This window comes from Hylobates moloch, unplaced genomic scaffold (genome assembly GCF_009828535.3).
Source record: "Hylobates moloch isolate HMO894 unplaced genomic scaffold, HMol_V3 SCAFFOLD_6, whole genome shotgun sequence".
NCBI classification, from domain to species: domain Eukaryota; kingdom Metazoa; phylum Chordata; class Mammalia; order Primates; family Hylobatidae; genus Hylobates; species Hylobates moloch.
In genome coordinates, this window is record NW_026652281.1 from 141,063,783 (window position 1) to 141,084,334 (window position 20,552).

At 36.2% G+C, this 20,552-nt stretch overlaps 1 long non-coding RNA gene across 1 annotated transcript in view; it reads left to right on the forward strand.

Annotated features, from left to right (window-relative positions):
- The window catches only part of LOC131383683 (uncharacterized), a 410,805-nt gene that overhangs the window by 160,400 nt on the left and 229,853 nt on the right, over positions 1–20,552 (forward strand). The gene's annotated exons all lie outside the window — the stretch shown is intronic.

A 20,552-nucleotide genomic window follows, 5' to 3' on the forward strand; every position in this document is an offset into this window, starting at 1 on the left:
GAAAGGAGATATACAAGAAGTGCCTAGCACAGGGCTCTGCATATGTCACACATTAAAAATGAAACGTGGCTAGTAGTAATACTGAAATATTTTGATTGTCCTTTCTGGCCTGCATGTCAATGTTAGGCTATCGATAGTAACAATATGCCCTTGACAAGTTCTGGGCAGCCAAGGGCAGTTGACAATACTGCAGTAATATGTTATAAATTTGCCTATACACCCCATAGTCAGGTTCAATAGTAAAATAATATTAGACTAACATGATAATTAATTTGCTAAGTATTTATTGGACATCGACTAAGTTAACAGAGATTCAAAGGGAAATAAGACAAGCTCTCTTTCTTGAATGAGCTTACATTTTAGCAGAAAAGAGACATGATAAGCAAACAACTGATGAGCAATCTAACCAGGTGCCCTGGCCATGCAGGGCAAGAGAGAGGGAGTTGGAGAGCGCTAAAGATCAGGTCCTTGCTGAATAGACACATTGCTGAAGGATATTCTAGGCAGAACAATGTCATTGTAGGGTGGGCTTTTAATGGGTAAGGCTCTGAGTGTGTGCCTTAGGAGTAAATACCTGTGTACATGTAGGAGGTATCTAGCGATAAGGCCAAATTCAGGCTGGGGAAAGTCTTAATCTTTCCAGGTGACATAATCCAACTTTTGCTTGGAAAGTTAACTCTGATAGAAATAAAGACAACGCATTGGCAAGAGGAGAGATTGGGGTCAGGAGTTGAGATATTTTGGGTACAAAATGGAGCTCCAGACTGGAGAGGAGGCAGGAAGAGGTTTTGAGTCTGGCAAAGAGGGAGCCATTGGCAAGGTTTTCTTGGTAAATGTCGGAGAGGTTGTGTCAATAGCATCCAGAAGATTAAGGAAGTAAGAATGAGCAGTCTGGAAGAATGTGCTCTTCATTTAAGAAGTTTGGTCATCGAAAGAGGCAGAGAGATAGGGATAGTAGGCTTGAAAATGAGGCTGACAGGTGGAAGAAGCCTCTTTATTATTATAGGAGAGACCCGTAATATTTATAAACAGAAGAAAAGAGGTGAGAGGGTGACACGATGCACAAGATAGAAAATAGCTAAATAATGAAGAAGGTTGCAGGAGAAGTAGAATGAGACCAATGCTACAGGTATCAGAGGTGGTCTTGGGATGGATTTGAATGAGGTTTTTCTCTAATTAATAAAGGAAGGACAAATCAGTATTAGTAAGAATGATCTTACTGACCTCCTCTGTTCTTTTCTTGCTTCTTTTTTGACTAAATAAATAGGAAGAAACTGTGAACTTTAAACATATAAGGCACTTGGGCTACAACATCGTACAGATATGAATAATACAAATACATATATTTAAGAAATGAGGGAAAGTAAACAACTGGTGTGGATCATAGCTTGTGTTCCTCTTGTATTGTCAACCAGAAACACCAACTCACGTGTCAAGTCCAATTTCAACTCTGTAAGCCCCGGGAGGTAGCATATTTACCTATTCTACCTCCCCATGGTCCTGAATTCATTTTATATTTTATTAAGGTTATGAGATTTATCTTCTTTATTACAAGGACTTGCAAATCCCTTTCATAAAGTAGTGGATAAAACATGAATAAATACTGAGAATATTTTACAATCGGTCTAAATATGGGAGATATGAGGCCATATCACTGATGACTAAAATGATCAAACCCTAGAAGAGAGACCATAGGATCTCATGTTGAATCTGGGCTTCTTTAAAATACTAACAGGTCTTTGGATTCCAGCAGGCACCAGCCTAAGGGCTGAGGCAGCATGAGAGAGCACAGAGAATTACGTGGCACTCATAACTCTGAGGGCTATTATATGTCATGGTTTGCTTTAGCAATTCAATTAAGTCAAGTTCAGAGTCTTTGAAGACCATTTAACCTCAGCCTAATTTGTTCCTCTGCTGAAATTACCCATAATGCTAAAAGATAAATCCCCTCTTGATATCATGAATTGACTAAATCCAGAAGTCAACAGAACTGACATGAAGTTTTGCATGGTCCTTTCTGAGAGACTAAGTGCTGGCATAAATCTCTAGACATGAAAAGACACAAGAAAATTATTTTTCAGAGTCTCTGATTAAACACACTAAAAAAGTTAAGCCCTAACACTGAGATTTGTCTTGTAGAAGAGAAGTTTAGCTTTCCAATGAGAGGTTGTTAGAGCCCCTAAGAAAAAAATAAATTGTTATTGGAGAGAACCTTATATTTCAGCAAAGAAAATAGACTACAAGTGTTTATAGTGATATGAGAAGCCGTAAATGCATTTTTGTTTGTTCTGAAACTGTAAGGAGAGAGGTTTTATTTTGCAAGAGGCTCAAGATGACATCCCGAGGGCTGAAGAGAAAGCTTGACCATTATGCAAACAGTAGTACTCTCTAGCCATAGTCCTTCAGACAGGAGCCTGGCCAATTCACAACAGAAGAATTTTATCACACTCTGAATAAAGGATGCATGTAACTTCTTTTGCTTTCAAACATACCTCCACTGACTTACTAAGATTACTAAATGAGAATGGACATCCCTTCTCCTGCCCTTTTCCTGCCCTTTATTAGTAATATTGAGGTGGTTCTTTGTAGGTCTCTTTGGTGAGGTCTTTAAATGCTCCCCTTCCCCACCTAGGCCTTCTATTCTAATAATAATAAAATGGGAAGGCACTCTTGTATTTGCTAACTTTTTATAGGAGCTGAAGTTCTCACTGGGCTATAATTGATAACCAAAACTGAATGCTTAGCAATTAAATCCCTGATGAAAATATATAAATAAAATCAGAAATATTATGAGCTTTTTTTTTTTTAAACTAAACTTCTGCCAGGTCTTGCAATGTTTTATGAAGAGATGCTGGCATATTCTATAAATCTCAACTGGCTGTTGTCCAGGATAAATTATCAGCAACTCGTTGAAAGATCTCTGGCTTCTCCTTAGGAGAGATACGGGAGGAAGAATCATTCTGGTTCATTCTGAGTTGTGCATTATACATTAAATTAAAATATATGTTTCACCCATTTAGCAGTCTGAATAATAAAAGCTGTATACAGCTGCAACATCTCTGCTCTATGCATTTTAATGACTGATTTGTGAATATACTAGAATTATAGCTGCTATTCAAATATTTTCCTATTTTAAGAAGTCACAAATCCCTCCCTTTAAAAATGCACAGACAAACACTTTATAATCTTTTAATAATTTCTGCTAAAGAGTTTTAAAGCTTAGGATATGTGGAAATTATTTGTTTTAGAACCAGTAAATATAATGGGCTTGTCAATATGGTATTCAAATAACTGTCAAAATATTTGGAGTGTCTCCAATGAAGGGAACCTAGCTCGATTTCTGCATTCAAATGAATTCTAAATAGAAAAAAGTGATATACAGTTCAAAAGGAAGCATTAGACTATAAAGCACCTTTCCATTTCTCCTAGGAATTATGATCTACTGCTCAAATAGACTTTTAAATGGTTGCTGAGTTTTCAGATGTTCATACCTAAATCAGTTTGAACTAGTTAAGTAGAGTTACAATTAGAATTGTAATTTCTTTTTCTGTTTTTAACCAATTGTGAAGAAAACTAATAAAACTGGGAAATGAACATCTGTAACCTTTAATATGATAGTTAGGTCTTGGAAGGATGAAACAATGCTTTAGTAACCTCTGGAGTTTATTTTCCCAAACATAATGCCAGTTTAGATTTTGGAGCTCTGTACTTTTTATGTGATGACTCATAAACCATAAACCAGAAGATTCCTCTGATGGATTCAGAAAACCAGAAGATTTAGACACAACTCATAAGAAAAAAAAAACCTATTATGACAAATGTAGCAATACCTCAATTTCTCATCAAAATTTACAAAAATACCTCTTAGTTAAGCAACTAAAAGTTCAGGATGCTTTTGATCTGTGTAAGGAAATTCTCAGTAATTTATCATTAATTCAGATGTCCATTTTTAGGTTGGGAAAGTGTCAGTAAAACATGAGGTTGTGTGGAATCTTAAGCAGAGCAGAGGACCTGAGGTAATCCCATTTATGTTTGTTCATTTCAGCCTCAAATAACCCTCAGTCTCTCAACACTGCCCCTAGGATCTCATTTTACAAAGCACGGTTTCAAAGAAAACAATTTGAAGATTTTTTTAGACGCTAGAAAATAAAGTTTTATTTCTGAATGCATCTGTGGTTTGTAACACTGGTGATCCAAACTTCTTCCTAAGCAGTTTTTTGCATCTGTTAACTGACCTAAATGTCTGTTATGTGGATTAATTTAGGAAAACACATTTCAAATTATTGTTCTAGAGCAGGGGTCAGCAAACATTTTCTGTAAAGGGCCAGATAATAGATAATTCGGACTTTGAGGACCCCTTGGGGATCCTCTCTGTCACAATGAGTCAACCTAGCCATTATAATGCAAAAGGAGCCAAAGACATTATGGAAACATAGATATGTGGCTGGTGGATGTTTTTCCATTGTCTTTAGTTTGCTGACCCTTTCTAGAGCAGTGATTCTCAGTTGATGTTTGTGTGTGGCGAAGAAGGCACTTTGAGCATTTCATTGAGAGAAAAGGTCAAAAGACTTTACCACTATATTACAATCTATGCAACTCACAAAATTACACTTGTACTCTGTAAGTTTATACAAATGAAAAATAAATAAATCAAACAATAAAAACACTGAGAAAATTGAATTAAAAAAAGATAAATAGAATCTCTACTGGAAATTTTCATCATTTTTCCTTTGAGAGTTATCTCCTTTTATTTTTTGGACCCAAATAATACTTTGGCGGGGTGTGTAGTTCAATAAAAATTGCACAAATAATGTAAATGAAGGCCAGTAACTATGTTTACTATTACTACACCATTATATATTAAGACATATAACATATAATAATATTGAACAGAAATATAATTTGAGGCACATATGTAAATTTGAATTTTTCTAGCAACTGCATTAAAAAGTTTTTTAAGGTAAATTAATTTTTATATTGTATTTAGCACAATATATCAGAAATATTACCTTTTTACCACGTAGTCAATATTAAAAATTATTAATGAGATTTTGACACTCTATGTTTTGTAGCAACCCTTTGAAAACTGGTGTGCATATTATACTTACAGCATATTTCAACTTGGACTAGTCACATTTCTCATGCTTAGTAGCCACATGTGGTTGGCGACTACCATATTAAATGACATAGTAAAAAATCGAGTAATATGTTGCTTATGCTCAGTGGATTGCATTCTGAGGACAAGTGAAGTAGGGCATAGGGCAGCTATCTCTCTCTTGCCCTCTAGAACACTGAACTTGGCAGCAGCCTCAGAAGCTTCATAACACACATTTGGGGCAGTTGCCGCCAATCAAGAGACCTGGCGTGTAAGCTGAAACCTCTCTGACAGTCAATTTAGGGAGTATAACATGAATTCTGCCACATAATTGATCATTTGAAATCTCAGGACTCATTTCGAACGGTTATGTTCTTTTATTTGCCAAACACGGGTCAAAAATTCCAAAGCCAGGAGAGACCAGAAAGATAGAAATGAGAGAATCCAGATGGGTTGAGCACAGTAGAAAATGATGGGACCATTGGTGGCAAATGGCAAATATAGGACCCTCTTCCAAGTAAACACATTCCAAAATTAAACACTGTCATCAAACAAGACATATCTGCAAGACCACCACTGGCTGTACAGGCCTATTAGTGTACACTCTCTGGCCACATACATTAAGCTTAAGGATGTGTCAGTATTCCAAAATAATTATCATTATTGGATTGCAAATCTTCCTTTCTCCTTTCATCTCCTGTTACTCCAGTTCCATTGCTGACTTGACATTCCCTCTGAATATTCTGTCTTCTCTCACCGTACACCATGCTTACTAATCCTCATAATGATATTATGGGTTTGTGCTATTGGTGTTTCCATTTAACAGGCTGGGAAATTGAAGCTCATAGATGTTAAGTAATTTACACAAATTCATATGTATCATTTCTGGCTGTACTAGGATTCACTCACACATCAGCTGATCTAAAATTTTGCCCATGTACACTTCACATCTTCTTGCCTCTCATTGAACTACTTCATACAATTTCATCACTGTAAGAATAAATTACAATTATTTAAAAAATACTAAAATAACCCATGACACTTCTTATAATTGAACTTCCTACCTACTGACTCAATGAAGAAACCTGAAGTTAATTGAATATTCTTGTCAGATTCACTAGCCCTGTATTTTTGGCCTTTGCATAAAATATTTGCTGTGTGCCTCTGTTCAGCCTGTAAGTTTCTCTTTTAAGGCCAGAGTCTTTTTTCAATCAATCATATTTATCAGCAAAACACAGTTCATGTCACCAAAATAAAAACTAAATGAAACCAGAGGACAAAGGTTGAGTTAAAAAGTTCTGGGCCAAAGCCCTTTGACCATAAATTAATAGCAGATAGGAAATTTGATTTTTTAAAAGTCATTAATCATAGCAATCCCTAGTAAACAGTAATAAATATTTGTGTGCAACTTCTTTATACATTAAAAATTATCAGATCAACCTAGCACCAATTCATTCTGTTTGTTGGAATTTTTTTAAAGAATATAAACTTTTTTTAAAAAATATATTCTGTGAACATTTTGATTGATCGGAAGTTAAAAAGAAGAGCAGGCTTTTTCCTTTCCTTGGGCTTAAGTCCTGTGAGGCTGTCTCCAGAACTTCAAATAAGTCCCTCCAAGGGAGAAAAAAACCCAGCACTTAACAACATGCAACCTTAGTGCCTGGGGACTCCCTGTCACCTCACGTTGGAAAAGTGGCTGGTGAACTATGCAGATCACGAAGATTGGGTAATAAAATCCCACCACCATCAGACCAGGAAAATCTATTACTCACCTCTTCTATTAATAGAGTTAGAACTTCGATTTCACAGTGCAAAAAGCTCAGATTTATTTTGCTTACTTGAATCTCAAAGCTTGAGTGGTCTCCGATTTGGGAAATGTAAATTCTGCTTCCCTTTAAACTAAATAATAGTTCTATTTATAACACTTGTCACAGCCTTTACACTCCTTTTTGCATATAAAATGCTGCAATACATATACCTACTCTAATGTTTCTAGTAGGGGACGTTTAGCACAGTCATTTATTAGAAAATAGGAAAAAAAGAACCACGCTCACCTCTGGGGCAAGGAGGTAGGTGGGGAAACTGTTGCCCGTTCTACCCCTTTATATATGAGAAGTGAAAATCTGTCCTGTTCATTTGTAAATTCACTTGGAACCTTTCTTCTTGTTGAGCTGTTTGATAACAGAAACGTGCTGAGATTTTTGTTTCAAGACAATTCCCATTTCTCAGAACTCCCCCTACTTTTTCTGTAACTATCATTTAGGAAAACGGTGAATAGCAGCTTAAACAGTTAATAGTCAATTCCAGCTCCCATTTTTATGAGTGAAAGACAGTTTCTCTCTTAAGATAACAGTTAAATGCAGAACTAATCTAACCAGCCATTGGGTGGCACTGTTGCTCCACTGAATTCTTGGTTAAAGAGCATTTCTCTTATACTAAAAAAGGGAAACAAAACCCTGATTGTGTCTTAAGGAAAGTAGCATCGTTTAAATGGGAAAACTGACCTTCCCCTGTTTCTTTGATTCTTTCTATCTAGTAAACATTCTTTGACCCAGAAATGACAACTACTTGTCATTGTCTATGGAAAATGCAATTTTCAAATGCAAATATTAATTGTTTGATGGTGCTACCTGGAGTTTTGTGTTGAGAAGGATTCTGAGGCCGCATCCAAGACAATGGAGAGAATGTTCTGGATTGATTAGCAATATCGGCTGTGGGTATGGAACACTGGAGTAGTGACATGCTTGTCATTCTTGCTTGAGCCTACATTTTGAACTCCTTATGCTGATGCCCTCAGTATAAATTCTGCACTTTCACTGGGGCTAGAATGGAGAATATGTGGTTAGAACAGAAAGAAAAATGTTAGATTAAGTTAAGTGATATGTTAGACTCAGGATATTACAGCATATTTATTGTTCATCCCTGATAATGTGAACGTGACCTGAATTATAAGCGCCCTCTTTTCTCGCCTACTTGATCTAGGCCAGAGTTTTAAGATGATGAGAAAATGGTGTCATTACCACAAGAAGGATAATCATTTTGGATTGGCTGTTGACAGAAGGTGAGGGTCAAAACAAATTGTTTTCATGACAACATCAGAAACCTGGAAGCCCAACTGTATATTCAGCACAGAGTTAATGATGCCATGCTTATTTGATGTCAAATCTATTATGGTTTTTAAATTTACCATGAAAGAGCTATAACTACCATGTATGTATGATTTTGCGAGTATATTAAGCTTTCTCCAGTTCTCTAAAAACCTTACGATATTCCTTGACACTGGGGCGTTTATTGAACGTGCTATGCAAAAGAGTTTTCTGTGATAATAAAAACATTCTATATTTGTGCTGCCCAATAAGATAATCACTAGCCATTTGTGGTTAGTGAACACTTGAAATGTGGCCAGTGTAACTGAGGAACTGGATTTAATGTTTTTATTAATTTACATTTATTTAAATTTAAATGTAAATAGCCAAATGTGTCCACTAACTTCTTTATTGAACAGTAAAGTTCTAGCCATTTCAGAAATTATGAACTCTGGGATTTGGAGGTTGCAGTCTATCAAACCACATGACCTTCACACAACCACAATCATATCCAATAGAATAGTTAAGGTTTATTGAGCATTCACTATGTGTACCGCACTGTTCTAAACATTTTACGTATTTAATCTTCCCAACAACATATGTAGAAATACCTTTGTCCCCATTTTACAGATGTGAAAATTTATAACAAAGTGATATCTGCTAAAATGTAGATAGATGTCCAACTGGGATACATTGGTCCTGTGTGCTGGCTGAGGTTTGGTTTCTCTTTCAACTAATATTGTTTAAATGTGTATTCATTGTTTGTTTAGGAAGGAATTTGAGCTCATGGATGGAAAGGCAGAGAAAGATGGCCGTCTCAGGTCCACTCTGCAAAACAAGAATCCTCTTTAGAAGGTAGTGTCATGGCCCTTTTGTTCCTGGGAGATGCCTCTTGAGAGTCTCATCTTCCTCCCTCTTCTCTAAGTAGCTTACCCAGGTATTCCCTCTAACCAAACAGACTTCTGTCTTTGGAGGTTTTCCGGCAAATACAATTTTCTCCAACTTACTACATTTACAGTGTTGTTCTAAAATCTTTTATAGATAACTGCCCTGGGTAACCGCCTGTACCTGGCTTTGAGGGGGCACACAGTTAAGTTTTTGTGGTGGCCAGAGGACAGCAAAGTTTCACAATGGCAGAAAATCAGTGAAGGCTTCTGCTGAAGATAGAATAATGTTACTCCCAACACCTACCCCAGAACACATGAATATGTTACCTTACATGGCAAAAGAAACTTTTCAGATGTGACAAACGGGTCTTGAGGTAGGGAGAATACCGTGGATTATCGGGGTAGGTCTCACATAATCATGAAACACCTTATAAAAGGCAGGCATAAAATCAGAGAGGAGAAAGCAATGTGATAATACTGGGGAGAGAGAGGGAGAGAGAAAGAAGATGCTGTAATGCTATACTGCTGGCTTTTAACAAGGAAGGAGCCAAGAGACAAGGATTGTATATGGTTTCAAGAAGATGGAGAAGGCAAGGAAACAGATTCTCCCCAAGAAAATACAGAAGGAATGCAGCCCTGCCAGACTCATTTTTGAACTTCTTACCTCCAGAGTTGTAAGATAATAAGCTAGTATTAGGGTAATTTGTTGCAGCAGCAATAGAAGTCAATACACATTCTTCGAAAGGGAGACTTTTGAACCAATTCACAGGATTGAAGAGCGTTGTGAGATAAAGTCTTAGTCCACTGGGGCTCCTGTAACAAAATGCCTTAGACTGGATAATTTGTAAACAACAGAAATTTATTCCTCACCATTCTGGAGGTTGCAAAGTTCAAGAACAAGGTGCTAACTGATGTAGTGTCAGAAGGCTTGCTCCCTGCATCTAAGATGGTGCCTTCTTCTTGTATTCACATGGGTCAGAAGCTGATAGCGGGCTCTCCCAAGCCTCTTTTATAAAGGCACTAATCCCGTTCATGGGGCCCTCGTGACCTAATTATCTCCCAAAGGCCCCACCTCTTACTATTATTGTATCAGGGGTTTAGGTTTCAACATACAAATTTTGGGGACATACACACATTCAGACCATTGCAGGTAGAGAAGGGAAGGGCATTCCAGCAAATTCAAAAGCATGAAGCTTCAGAAAAACCATTCAGTGCATGGGAGAGTTGTGTATCTCTGGTTGCCTGCAGTTTCGATGTCTTTCAGGGAATTAAGAAGCAGAGCTTTAGTGTCACTCCCAGAAGCATGCTGTGTGGTATAGGAAAAAGGAGGCTTCTAGTTTCATTGTTAATCACTAGTATTATAAGAGCAATACTGGGGCCAGTCTTTCCTCCCCTATAGCACACATATACCTCAGGAGCCTCCCATGGTCTAGCTCCTTGTATTTCCTTTTCCTTACAGATCAAGAGAAAACCCCTAACTATTTGCTATAAGAAAGGATGAAGGATTCAGAGCAAAGGTCACCATTAAAAATAAGAAAGTAACTTGAAAGAGATAAAGCTACTTCTGTTACCTTAGATAGAATTGTTAGCTGCCATTATGAAGCGAATGAGAAGAGAGAAAATTATCAATATCATATTGGAGAAAGGCTCATAAAGGAATTCTTTTTGACCCTTATCATGTATCTTATGCTTTTATCATATATATATATATATATATATATATATATATATATATATATGATAGCAGGATGGAGAAAAATAAAATTGGTAAAAGATTTCTTCTTAAGGTAAAGCCTTCTTTCTCCTTTTGAAAACTTTTGTGATAAGCTAGCTGTCTTGGGGGAGAAGCTAAAGTTCTGAAAGGCTGGATGCATGAGCCCTAAGCATCGATAACACAGACACTGATTTGTTCAGAATCCCTAGAGATTCGTTGGTAGACAGGGCAGGGGCTAGGCTGAGGTGAGGGAAGAACTTGCTTAGGTTACAACACTTAACAAACATCAAAAACCCAGTCATCAAGATAAATGATTTTTAAATATAGTATCTTAAATAAGTTTAAATTAATGTAAAAAAATACAGTTCCATTATGGAGCTTGAAGCAAATGAAAAATCAGTAACACTGAACCGATCTGTAAAGTTTTGATATTTTCATCATTATGGATTTTATATTAATTGTGATTTTTAAAAATGTTGAATTCACCCATTTATCTTGATTTTTCAGTTTTTTGGCACTTTTTATCTTAGATACTAGGTGGCCAATAGCAAGCTGCAAAATAAAAAGGCCAAGAGATTCAAGAGTGAGAATTCATCATCTAAAAGTTTGCAGGTTTTCTAAACTTTATTCATCAATTAAGGCAAGTAGGTACTAATTCTGCTAGCACCATTTGAGGAGGAGAACAAGGCACTGTGAGGCAAATGTCTTATGTGCAATTTCGGAGCTTACACAATGTCTTCTGTTTTTAGGTCTTTGTTTTTACCATAGTTCAGGTAATTTCTTGGCTGAGATTTATGGTTTTCTTCTCTTTCTTTCTAATGCTTTATCTCCTTATCTCTTTCAAGGATGGTGCTGCTTTAGTTGTAGAAGGAATTGAAAATATCTTAAGTATGTAAATTTGTCACTTTTTTCTTATTTCTTCGTTTGTTCTCATTCATATGTTAAAGCAGAAAAAAATGCTGCAGTATTAATTTGGTTTTAGGAAAATAGTTGTCAGCTACACATATCACAATGTCTAAACAAAAGAGCTGATAGTTTCTGGCAGAAGTCATCATTTAAATTTTGGTTGTAGTTACAGTTTAACTAGGATATCTTCCACTGGCATTTTTTTTCTATGTTCTTTTAAATTTATATGAGTAAATATATATGTATAGGTAGATAGAGATATAAAGATGGATTGGGTAGAGAGATAATAAAGATAGTTCTTAACCATAATCATAACATTATCTGTTAAATGTCTCAATTTATTTAATTCATATTTAAATGGACAAAAAGAATTGTATAAATTTATCATGTACAATATGATATTTTTAAATATGTATACATTGTAGAATGGTTCATTTGAGCCAGTCATCATATGCATTATCTCACATGCTTATTTTTTGTGGTAAGAACACTTAAAATCTACTCTCAGAGATTTTCAAAATACAATACAAAATGTCTCAATTTAAACGAGGGTTACATTTTGCTACCAAATGGTGGATTCATTAATTAATTAGGGGCAATTCTTATTATTCATATCTCATACAGTTTTTCTCTGGTCTAATTTCTGATGTATGATTCAGAAGAACAGTAAAAACAAAAAAGAAAAAGAACTTTAATAGAATAGCATATGTGTCAAACTATTTATTATTATTATTTTTTTACATATCATGAGAATGCTCCAGATGGTTGAACTCATGCTGGACATGTAATAATGAGGAACCTTTGGATTGTACCCATGAAGACACAGACAGCATTTACAGAGACTAATGAGGACAGGCCCTGTCATTGGTACATCCTGGCTGTGTTCAGATGAGGACAAAGTGATCATACGTCAAGGAACTGCAGAATGGATGTGCCACCCAGGAAGGAGACAGCTGAGAGGACAGGACAAATCCCAAGTAGCTAACTAAAAGGGAGTGAACAGGAAAATTCACCTCTAAAATCTGGCTCCATATGTAGGACCCTGCGCATAGGGTGAGGGTGGGATGACATTCTTTTCAAAGGGAATCTTTTAACCTATGACCAGATTGCCTTGGATCTAGAAGAAGCAATTTTAAATAGTTATAAAACGTTTATGCTTCTCTTGAAAGTTACAAACTGAGTTGGTGTCTGGTATAGTTGAGATGTTAGCTCTTTCACCAACTAGTTGTGCCTTTGGCTGATCTACATAACTTATCTAAAATAGGAATGATGATAGTATTTAAATTCATAATATGATGGTTAAAATTCAATGAGGTAAGAGATGTAAAGTACCTCCCCACAGGGCAGCCAGAGCTGTATTTTAAAACATAATCACATTATATCACTTACCTAGGCACAAAAAGCCCTCAAAGATCGGAGACTTGCCTGGCTGACCTCGTCCATGACTTCTCTGCCCTTCATTCACTATCTTGCAGTCACTGAGTTTTTTTTTTTTTTTTTCCCTGTTTCTTGTACACACCAATTAATACCTACAGCAAAAACCTGATGCCGACTGTTTCTGCTGTCTGAATGCTCTTCTCTCAGCTGTTTACAGAGGTCTTCCCAGCCTATTTAACTAAAATACTGTCCCTGCCACCCCACAATCACCTTCTGTTCCATTACCCTATATTATGTTCTTCACAACACCTGACACTATTTGAAATTGTCTCTTTGATTCTTTTTTAAAATTTTCTGTCACCATCTCCCTTGTCTCAATGAGGATGTAAGTTCTGTGTGAGCTTGGACCTCATGTGGGACCTCAACTTGGCATTCCCCATGTTTATAACAGCACCTGGTAGTAGGCACTCAATTAAAATGCATGGAATGACTGAATGAATCAGCACAAGGCCTGTGGTTCAATCGAAGTTGGCTCCTGTCTGTATCCCTGTTGGTAACACTGCGTACACCAGTGGGATGGGGAATTTGGACCTCGTCAGGGTTGTTCAGTGGTTCTGCTCAGTGTGATTTCTCTCTGAGGTCCGGAGAGTTAAGGAGCCTTTTGTCTTAGGATTAGGGAACTATTTGCTTTTACTACCTGGAATTTGTACTGTCACAGTTGAGCATTTGAACTTCCATGGTATTCAAGTGCTAATGCGGGTATTTGAGATCTTAATAGCAAAAGTAAAAAGAATATGTACATAGTTCATAAACGGACACCCTATGCTTCCGTTTTGCTTTTATAGCACTTCATTACAGTCAAGAGTGGATTCAGTGATGCACTAAGTTTTTATATCATCTCCGACTTGCACCACAGTTAAGTGACCCCCCCGGCTTTAAAGCTTCCTGAAGCAAATTACCTGTTGCCACTGGTACTAAAATGATACTTCTTCCTTAAATCCCAATAAATCCCCCAAATGTTATGCAAATTGAAAAATACCCCTGTCAAAAGACTGTCAGATAACACCTCTCCTTCCCAAAGACTATTTGTAAGCATAAAGAAACATCCAGAAAGAAGTAATAAACTGTTCTAGTAGGCTGTTCTGGCAGCCATTAATAAATCAATATGAAGGGGAGTTCTGAAGGGCAAAATGTTGCTGTCGGTGGGTGTCCGATTTAATTTTGCTCTAAATTAATATTTCGAATATGATAAGTGAGCTGGCAGGAACAGATTTCATGATTAATTCTATGGAGTCAAAAATGCTTTGATGACACTTTAATAGCTGCTCCACTGATCTAAAAGTGCCTGAAACGGGCTCACGTGGGCAAGCTCACAAATTGCATGATAATGTGGATCCCACCCAAGGAGGAGATTTACTTTTTATTTTCAAATCTCTGGCGTACCTTGGGATAGACATGTTGCATCATGCAAGTAGAGACATTTTTATAGCATTGTGAGCCATGGCTGAGTGATACATGTGGTACAAGTGAGCAGAAAGTGCCGTTAAAACTCGCCTGTGAGTCCTGCCTCCCAGAAGCCGTTGTAAATCAGCTTACAATGAAATCATTTCTCCTTTGAGAATGAGAGTCCCTAGAATGAAAAAAAATATCTATTTCAAAAAGATCAGAAAAATAGATACAACCTGAGCTCATGAATGTGAAACAAGAATGAAGCTCACATGTTTACTGTGGGGTCAACTCTGCCTTTAAGTTGCTGCTGGTGTGATAGGCTTCCATTATGTGAACTGGGAGGTTCCCACTGAATTATGGCATTTATTAGCAGTGTATTGAGTGTGTCAGGTATTTTGTTAAATGTTGAGACATTAAGGAAAAAGGCAACAGAGTGCCTACACTTATAGAGCTTATATTCCTCCTTGTGAGGCAGATATTAGCTGAAGGCACAAGAAGGACTGAATAGAGGATTGAACAAAGGGTCTTAGGGCCATATGAGAAGACAGAATAAGCTCTGTCCAGGGACTTCTATGTTTCATCTCTTTCTTAAAGTATAAGATTTTGATGGGGGTACACAGATATTTTAAGCTGAGAAAATGAAGGGGAAAAGCCTAAAGGTACACATCCTCGGGCAGTGAAAAGTTAGTTATGGGTCCTAAGGGAGGTAGGTTCATGATACACACTTTAGGAAAATTACTGTGGAAACTACGTTTATGTTGTGGATTATATGAGAGAAATAGGCATGTCATCATTAACCCAGATTTCTGGCTAGAACAACTCATCAAAGGTCCCCTTACTCAAAGTTTCAGCTAAATTGCATTTTATGGGCCTGCAGGACATTAAAAGAAGCTTACAATTCATTAGACATGTGGATCTGTGGATGTGAGGCTCAGAGATCTTGATTGTAGACATAGATTGGGGATCACAAATTTGAATGAGATCATGTAAGTAGAGTGTTAGAGTGAAAAGAGAAGAGGTCTTAGGTCCAAATCTTGATGAACATCAACAATTAGAGATGAATGGGAGAAGAAAGAAGCCGTTATGACAATGTGTTAAGTCTTTTCCATGTGAGTGAGCAAAAATAATAAGAGAGAAATGAGAAATCAATTACCTCACTTAGATTGTTTTGAATACAGGCTGAACATTTGAAGTTGGAGGTATACTAATTGGTCATTCAGACCTCACCAATGCCAAAGCAAACACAAAGGAAAAGCATTCCTGTGTTCTCTGTTCTTGCTAGAAGCCTATGTGATTTTTAAGTTATATGTGGTTGGGTAAATGTCTGTGCAAAAGCAGTCCTGTGACATCTTTTTCTATAGGGAGGAAAAACAAAACTAAGCTTTAATTAGGTCCCTCACACTTACTTTTCTTTCAATCTGCTGACTTATGCTACAATTTTCTTTTTGTTGCCTTTGCTGTTTCAAAGTACACATCAGCGATGCTTAGGATTATTTACTATGCATTGGCATTATACTTTTGCTATTAATATTCATTAGAACCCTGGAAAATCGATTAGTTAATTAAGTGCAAAAGACTTGCCTGAGAAGCTGTTCATTTATTCTTTTGTTTAATATGCTTCATATACATGGTATCATTCACTCATTTTTTTCAGTCCTCCCTCAAAGACTTCCCAACAAATTATTACTCAACAAGCACACATATTATTTTGTTTGTTTATTTCACTGGCAGTCTAAGCTGTCTAGTAACAAATCTAATATCTGTGTTTGTAGACTAATGGGTAAGGGGAATAACCATACTTCTTATGAGTGAGTCTTTTTGTTCACTTTAGATTCAGCAAAACTGAAGTTTAAAGATAAAAACTGTTTTGAGGATTAAATATTCATTCAACTTGGTCCTGCCCATTGATAATTATCTGGGATGCAGGTAACATAGGGTATATTTTTACTCTTTAAAGTCACTGTGATGATTAAAATTCTTCCATTGAAGATGAATAAATTCAAATGTTGGACTCAAGATGCCAAGCCCAGCCACCTCTATTTGGCCATCGGCCATGCAGAACCCTGCTGTCTTCAGTTTTCCAGAATTACGCATACTTGAAGGCCCTGGCTTTTCCTGGAAAGGGCCATAAGAGACTGAAGTGTCAAACCAGAATTGTTAATTTATTAATTTGCCTGGAGAAATAGGATTGTCAGGAGGTCCAGATTACATTCTGACTTAGCACATTCTCTCTCTCTAAGCCTTGGGATGATGTGAGGATGGTCTTTACAATCATCCCCAAAAATTGCATGGAAAGTTGCTTGTGTGTGAGTGTGTGTGTGTGTGTGTGTGTGTGTGTGTGTGCAAACTTTGTTTTTTGTTGTGGAGAGGGCCAAAGCTTTCTCTGATTCTCAAAGTCAAGAACTCATGCAATAACCAAACTGCAAGTGAAACCCAATTATTCTTGGAAGATTGCTTGACAAGCACAGAGCTAAAGAAAAGGGAGGTAGTAAGAAAAGGTGAATGGCACTGCCACCATAAGGTGCATCCTCCAAGGAGACAGGATCATTGTGCCTGGCAAGGGTATCCTTCTTAGCCAGACAGGTTTGCATGTGTGCTCTGAGTGGTTGCTTTTGGATAAATCCTTCTCTAAGACTTCTGTATCTGATCAAGCTCTCTTCCATTCCAGAGTCTTTCTTGAGGTATGTTGCCATCATCAATCTAGTTAAATTTAACTTTTCCAGGCCTGAGAACACTTAAAGGTAGTGTTTACTACCTAGTCTGATCTATTCGATATTGATTTGGTTTTTAAATTTCAGAGGACGATAATTAGTCTTATTTCCACAATTTAATAGAGTCAGGAGAAGGCAGATCCTCATAATCTTGAGGTATAGGCAGCATGAATATCAATAATTTTATTTGTTTGGATTATAAGGCAGTTTCTGTTGAAATTCATATATCCCTGAGAGGAGAAACACAGCTTTAACCCACTTTATTCCCCGTTTTGAATTTATCTATCTGATCCGATTTTTTTTGTGGAATAAACTTGCTGGGCGATTGTTAGTTTGGGCTTTCTATAGTCCTTCTATTTTATGTTTGTTTTCTATCTCACTAACTTCTGATATTTAAAAAACTTCCTTCTTTGGACTTTCATTGGATTTATTATCCTGCTCTTTTCTTTCTTTTAGAAATAATGTTTGGTTTCTTAATACTCAGCCTTTCTTTTCTATTATGTGTATTTAAGGTTTTAAATTTCCTCAACTACAGTTTTATCTGCATGCCATATGTATTGATAAACAGTATGAGTTCAAAATATTTTCTGATCATTATGTTTTTTCTTTGACGTGGATTATTTAGTTAATTTTTAAATTTCCCACATAGGAGAAATTTCCAGTTATCTTCTACTTTATTTCTAGCTGAATTTCATTGTGATTTGAGATTATATTCTGTAGAATTTTAATGCTTTGAAAATTTTTTTTTTTCCTTCCAACTTTTGTTTTAGACTCAGGGGTACACGTGCAGGTCTGTTACAAGGGTAAATTGTGTATCGTAGCGGTTTGGTGTACAGATAATTTTGTCACCTATATAATTAGCTTAGTACCCAAGAGGTAGTTTTTCAGTCTTCACCCTCTTCCCACCCTCCACCTTTAAGTAGGCCCCAGTGTCTTTTGTCCCCTTTCTGTGTCCATATGTTCTCATCATTTAGCTCCCACTTATAAGAGATAACATGCGGTATTTGGTTTTCTATTCCTGTCATTGTTTGCTAAGGATAATGGTGTTCAGTTCCATCCAGTTCCTGCAAAGGACATGATTTTGTTCCCTTTTTATGACTGTGTGGTATTCCATGGTGTATATGTAACACATTTTCTTTATCCAGTCTACTCTTGATGGGAATCTAGGTTGATTCCATGTCTTTGCCAATGTGAACAGTGCTGTGATGAACATACATGTGATTGTATCCTTATGGTAGAACAATTTATATTACTTTGGGCATATATCCAGTAAGGGGATTGCTGGGTTGAATGGTGGTTCTATTTTAAGTTCTCCCAGCAATCTCCGGACTGCTTTCCACAGTGGCTGACCTAATTTACATTCCCACCAGAAGTGTATAAATGTTCTATTCTCTCTGCAACCTTACCACATCTGTTATTTTTTTTGTAATAGCCATTCTGACTGATATAAGATGGTATTTCATTGTGATTTTGCTTTATATTTCTCTGATTAGTGATACTGAGCATTTTTCCTTAAGCTTATTGATTGTGTGTATGTCTTCTTTTGAGAAATGTCTGTTCCTGTCCTTTGTCGATATTTAATGGGATTGTTTGTTTTTTTGCTTGTTGGTTTGTTTCACTTCCTTATAGAATATGTGTATTAGACCTTTGTTGGATGCAGATTTTGCAAATATCCCCCTACCATTCTGTGAATTGTCTGTTTACTCTGGTAGTTTTCTTAAAAGAAAGCACAGCATTTAGTTTAATTAGGTCCCACTTGCCAATTTTTGTTTTTGTTGCAATTGCTTTTAAAGTCTTCATTATAAAGCCTTTGCTAGGTCTGATGCCCAGAATGGTATTTCCTAGGTTTTCTTTTAGGATTTTTATAGTTTTAGGTTTAAGTTTAGTCTTTAATCCATCTTGAGTTGATTTTTGTATATGGTCTAAGGAAGGGGTCCGGTTTTAATTTCCTGCATGTGGCTTGCCAGTTATCCCAGCACCATTTATTGAATAAGGAGTCCTTTCTCCATTGCTTGTTAGTCAGCTTTGTCAAAGATCAGATGGCTGTAGGTGCCTTGCGTTATTACTCCTTTGAAATGTTTTGAGACCTGTTTTATATTTTAACATGAGTGAGTTTATGAAAATATTGCATGCGTGCTTGAAAACTATTTATATTCTGTAGTTGTTGGGAGCAGTTTATCTGTAGATTGAAAGTATCAATGGTAATCAAATCTTCTCTATTTCTGCTGGTATTTTTTTTTCTCCCAATTCTATCAATTTCTGAGTGTGGAATATTACAATATCTTAATGTGATTGTGAATTTTTAAATTTGTAGGTCTGTTCATTTTTGCTTTATAAATTCTTCAGATTATGATGTCAAGTGCATGTAAGTATAAAATCTGAAATCTTTCAGCTGAATTGAAATTCTGTAATTATGTGGGAAAACTCGTCTTTTCTAATTACATTTTATTTTAATATTTTTTCATATTAGTATAGTTATCCCATATTTTTTTCCAATTTGTATTTAAATGGTCACTCTTTTTTCTACTATTTTAATTTTCCACTATTTTTCTACTTTATTAGTCAGAATAAATAGTCAGGGTATATCTTCTTTATTTAGTCTACTAATTCAAATGCTAATCTGTTTTAGAAACACCCTTATAGACACACACAGAAATAATATTTTAGCCCCACATAGGCATATCTTAGTCCAGTTACACTGATACATAAAATTAACTATCATATTTATATTTATGTAGCCTTATATTTTAATAATAGGTTTGATTTGGACTTTTAAATCTTATTTCACAATTTATCATATAATTGAATATTTATTCATTTAAATTTACCGTAATTAGTAATATTTGTTTATTTGTAATATTTGTTAAACCTAGTAGGCATTGTGTTTCAAATCTATATCTGACAATTATAGTTTCTAAATTATGTCCTGGTCTTTTGTGATATTTATTGTTTCTGCTGGTTTTTGTTCTATGTTTCCCTTTTTCTTTGGACTTAATTATCTTAGACTGCTTGATAGTAATTAATTGCCTTGGAAAGTTATCTGTGGTATCCCTCAAGGCTAACGATGCATCCACGTACTTCCAGAATGGCTTTGCCCTACTCCAGCCACAATCATGTGAGGGCTGGGGGTTCCTTGATAATTCAGGCTACGTGTAATCTTGGATACAAATTCCCATGAAACCCCATGTGTGCCCACAGTTCTAAAAGACTACTCTCCATATATTTTTTTTATTTTATCCTGCCTTGCTCAACATCAAAGCAAACATTTTTTAGCTTTTGTTTCAAGAGATGATGGTTGATCCCAATGACCTAGCCTGCCAATATTGG